The following is a 5,445-nucleotide window of genomic DNA, read 5'->3' as shown; positions in this document are numbered from 1 at the left end:
CAGTGGCTGGTCCTGAGAAGGAAGAGCTGAGGACCCCCAGGGAAGTAGAACTGAGGGAGAAAAGATCCCAAGTCTGTTAAGCCGAGGGCCCCTGGATTTCCAGGAACTCAGAGGCTTGGCCCCCTGAGCTCTCGGTGGAGCCCTGGACTGCTGAAGTCACACAGGCCGCTCCTCCCACACCCCCACATTCTGGAAAACACTGAGGCCTCAGAGATTCTGCCAACATCCTGGGAAGGAGGGAGGTGGTGGTGATGGCACGCTGACCTGCCTCTGCGGGGAGGAGGGGATGGTCCTGTCTGCCCGCAGCCCTGTCCCAGCAACTGAAGGCACAGCCACCGCCTCCTCCAGTGCTCCCACCTGCTCCCCGGAGGTAAACGGAGCCAGAGAGAGGGAGAGGGAGAGAGACTCCCTTCTTAGGCAGCTCTGTCCTCTCCCAGGGAAGCAAGACAGGAGGGGTCTCATTTTGCACAGATCTGGAAAGAGAAGTTTCCTGGCCATTGTGAGGCAGGAAGGGACTGCAGCGGCCGGGTAGGAAGGTCACTGAGGGAGGAGGGGCTGGCGCCGGGGCTGCTGGGTCTAAGGGAAGAGGCTGGAGGCTGGACTGTGGGGCCTGAGGGAGGAGGCATCTGGGGTTTTCACCGCAGCATGTCGACGGGGAGGCCCAGCCCCTTGAGTCCATCACTTTCTGAGCTCTGACAGAATTTTGCAGACCTGGGTTTCTCTAGCACACGTGGCTTGGCTCTGTGCCTCCTCTACTCCCTTCCCGAGCTGCCGTGGTTCACCTCGCGTCCTGGATCCGCCTGGCCTCGACCAAGGCCTGAAGAGGCTCCGTGGGAGGCACACAACAGTCTGGGTCAGAAGAAGGATACGATGTTGGGGCGTGGGAGGAACGGGTGGCCCCGGGGAGGAGCTGGTTACGTGCGTGTTCTTGGCTGGGAGCCGGTTCATTCGCCTCGGCCTCTCTTTCCTCATCTGTGAAATGGGACTATTTCAAATTGTCCCTCACGGGGAGCCCTTCGGATTAGGAGTGTCTGCCTGGTGCATTGGAATTTGACCGACGGAGGTGGCAACAGGGGGACGCTTGGTGGTGGCCATGTACCTATCGATGGCAAGCCCTGGGCTAGCCACTTCATATTCGGTTTTCTCTGACCAAAAGCTCTCTCTCAGATAGTTAGTATAGCTCCCTTGTTAAAGAAAGCTGAGGTTTTAAAAAGGGAAGTGACTTGTCTAAGATCACGCAAGTAGTGACAGAGCCGGGATCTGAACATGGCGCTTACAGAACCCTCAGCACGTGTGATTTCCACACTGCGGTATGATGGTAAAACGTTTAACCACCAGCTCTCCCTAGGTAAACAAGGTCTGTATGGAAACACATATGTTTATGATAAATTCTACTGATTATAAAGAATAGGGAGCACACAGTTTGCAAATAATAATACAATGCATGATAGTCTTTATCGTCGACTCCATATGAGAGTTTCAGGGCAACTTACCATTTCTTATAAAATCCGGTACTAATTCTTATAGTTCTGTCGCAATCAGTAATGGCACAAAACCANAGAAGACAGAGGCTCAAAGAGATGCAGTCCTCGGTGCCAGGAGTCTGGGTCCCTAGCTCTCCTGCTTCGTCATCCTAGAGCTGAGCGACCCAGTTCTCTACCGTCATGGATCTGGGTCCTGACCCGGGCAAAGATTCCCAAGCCTCAGTGGCTTCCAGAGCAGCAGAACCGAGGGGCGAGAAGGGGAAGCACAGTAGTTCCCCCGTCACCTGCAGCTTCCCCCGCTGTGGTTTCAGTTACCCGAGGTCACCCGGGGCCTGAAAATATTAAGTGGAAGTTGCAGAAATAAACAACTTTTAAGTTTTAAATGCCACACAATTCTGACTGGCTTCGTGAAATCTCATGCCAGCTCGCTCCATCCCACCGGAATGTGAACCATCCCTTTGTCCGGCATCTCCTGGCTGCATCTACTACCTGCCCGTCCGTCACTTAGCTGGCTCATTTATTAGGTTGACAGTCACTTGTGTTCAAGTCACCCTTATGTTACTTAACTGGCCCCAAAGCCATTCACATAATTTTATTACACCATGTTGTTGTATTTGTACCAGTTTGTTATTGTTGTCGTTAATCTCTTGCTGTGTCTAATTTATAAATTAAACTTTATCATAGGTGGGTATGTAGAGGAGAAATCATAGTATACATAGGCTTCAGTAACATCTTCATTTTCAGGCATCCCCTAGGGGTCTTAGAACATATCCCCCATGGACGAAGGGGGATGGCTGTAGTTCTGGGGCTGCTTGAGTAACAGGAACCAGTGTCGTTCCTGATCCGGGGTCCCCAACCTGTAAGCTCTCTGAACCCCATCCTGTTGGGCTTTTAAGGAGGCTTCATTACATAGGCGTGATTGATTAAATCGTTATTGGTGATCGAACTTAATCTGCAGCCCATCTCCCCTCCCCAGAGGTGGGGGCTGGACTGAAAGTTCCGACCCTCCAGTCACAGAGTTGGTTTCTCTGGTAACCAGCTCCCATCCTTAGGTGCTTTCCAAAGGTCACCTCATTAAATAACAAAGGATCTTTATCACTCTCGGAGTTGGCAATTCCAAGGGTTTTAGGAGCTCTGTGCCAGGAATGAGGATGAAGACCAAGTATACATTCCTTACTATAAATCACGGTATCACAGATGCTTCCACAATTGAACATAAAAGCCACCTACCAGGCACATTACTTAGCTAAAGAAGATAAGGTTCTTGCCTTCTAAGAGAAAATACCAGGCAAAAGATGTAGAGAGAAAACAGGCACTCCAACAAAAACTTGTACACAGATATGTCCATAATAGCGTTCTTCACAATAGCCAGAAAGTGAAAACAACCAAAATGTCCATTAACAGATGAATGGAAAAACAAAACGTGGTCCGTTCATAGAGTGGAATATTACTTAGCCGTTAAAAGGAATGACATACTAATACGTGCTACTGTGTGGATGAACCTTGAAAAGCGAAAGAAGCCATACACAAAAGGTCACAGATTGCGTGATCCCAATGAGATAAAATGTGCAGAAGAAGGGAATTCGCAGAGACAGAAAGCAGATTGGTGATTGCTGGGGGCTGGGGAATGAGGAGTTATTGCTCGAGGGGGACAGAGTTTCTGTTTGGGGTAATAAAAAAGTTCTAGAGTTGGACGATTGCGCAACAATGCGAATGTGCTTAATGTCACCGAATTACATACTTACAATGGTTAAAACGGTAAATTCTTATTTGTTTGTTGCTTTTAGTTTTGTGACTTTGCATGGTGAACACGGAATGCAATATTATAGAATTGTACACTTGAAACCTATATAATTTTATTAACCAAAGTCACCCAGAATTTTTACTAAAAAGGAATTATTGTCCATTAATTTAAAAATGATAAATTCTTTGTTATGTGTATTTTACAATTTTTAAAAAGCAAAGAAGGAGAAGGAGAGTAAATATCAGAACGTTGATGGGAGACAGGCAGACTTCGACTGAGTCCGCCTTCCTCCTATTACTCTCTGAGGCCTACAAGGCATTCAACTTCTCCATCTCCGATTCTGCTCCCTTCTCTCTGAGAAGGCACGAAAGCCCCCTTTCCTCTGCAATAGTGAGAGGTCAGGTTTACTACTTGGTTAGTTTTCAAAGATAGGCAAAATGGATCAGTGAGTGATAACAATGTGTCATTACATCACGTATTATTTCATCTTGTGGATCCTGTGCTGGAGGAAGTCAGAGCAGGAGACCCTATATCCACTCCTGTCTCTGTGGTTATCTTGGCCAGATAGATGGGGTGGTCTTCTTCATCTTCCTTTCTGGTGTGTCCCTTGCTGTCAGAATCGTCCTTATTCATCGCATCAACCTTTTCAAATGATTGCTTTAGATATTCTTGAGGACAAGCAAACAGTTCTCAGGATGTCTCTGTGGTTGGATGGGGGTGGAAAAACACTTATAAATATTGGGTAAAAGGTGTATAGAAGGAAAAAGGCACTACACTGGGTGGGGGGGGCTTTGCTCCCCTGGGGATGAAGAAAAACGTGATAGTAATAATAGTCCAAATAGGCACTAGGTGTGGGATTTTGTTAGGACGGGTCCTCAAAATACATGCCAGGCTCTTGCCGAGAGCTCATCTATCCTTCTAAATCTTGCGTCAACCTTCTTCAAACATTTGTTGTAAGGATGAACTAGGTTAATACCTTAGAGCACGGGCAGTGATCGACACACAGTATGTACTGAATAATGTTAGGTTTTCACTGTTATTTTACAGATGAGGAAACTGAGACTTAGAGCATTCAAGTTAATTGCTTAAAGTCACTGAAAATCTCAGGCTTGTCAAATATCTACAAAGGTCTCATTCTGCCCCAGCCCTGCCTTATAGCCTCTACAGTTGAGGTGTCGAATGTAATAACCACTCTCTGCATTTTTTGAGCACTTGAAATGTGGCTAGTCCTATTTGAGATGGGCCATGAGAGTAAAACACCCACCATATTTCGAAGACTTACGATGAAAAAAAAATAATGTGAACTAGCTTGTGAATAATTTTTATATTGACTACATGTTGAAATTATTATAATTTGGCTATATAAGGTTAAGTAAAATATTTTATAAAAATTAAATTTGTTATAAATTCAATTAATTATAAAATTAAATTCTTCAAAGTGCCTCCCAGACAATTTAAAGTTACACACGGCTTACATTTCTATTGAATTTTGTTGTTCTACAATCTGAAAAATAATTTGTAGGTGTTTTCCCATCGGCATCCAACCAACCACAGAGACACCCTGAGGACAGTTTGTTCTTGAGAATCTCTAAGGCAATCATTTGAAAAGATTGATGCAATGAATAAGGGAAATTCTGCAATGACAGAAGGAGAAACACCAGGAAGGAAAAAAAACTGCAATTGTGACTCCACCAAGACTTGAGAGTAAGAAAGAAAATCTATGGTCTGCACCCAACACCAATCATGGTGGTTGCCATTTATTGAGCCCCTTCTGCAGGGCAGTCACTATACCAAACACTCACCTTTCTCGCCTCTGGACGCAAGAAGCTATGAACTGGCTAAACATCATCACCAAGTGACAGAAGAAACTTGAGCTTTGAGAAAGGTGACTGGCCTATGGTTTAAGGTTGCAATTTTGAGAGGGGCAGAGCTGAGTCCTGCTGATGGGTCCCACATAGCATCCAGGACCAGTCTCTTTTTGTGATGCATCACTACTCAGGAAGGCTACTGCTTCCCTATTACATTCATTTCTCCACGATCCATAATAACTATTTTGGCCCTTCTGCTCTGTCCTTAAAGGTCTGAACCTCCTCCCTCATCCCCACTCACAGCTGATACCCTTGCCTTATATTCCACCCAATCCACACTCCTGTATCCTCCTGCACCACTGTCCTCTGTCTTCACCTCCAGAAAACAAGGACCCCTGCCCAAGATCTA

The sequence above is a fragment of the Pteropus medius genome, unplaced genomic scaffold (assembly GCF_902729225.1).
Source record: "Pteropus medius unplaced genomic scaffold, Ma_sr-lr_union100, whole genome shotgun sequence".
In the NCBI taxonomy this organism is placed as follows: Eukaryota; Metazoa; Chordata; class Mammalia; order Chiroptera; family Pteropodidae; genus Pteropus; species Pteropus medius.
This window is presented reverse-complemented; position numbering follows the sequence as displayed.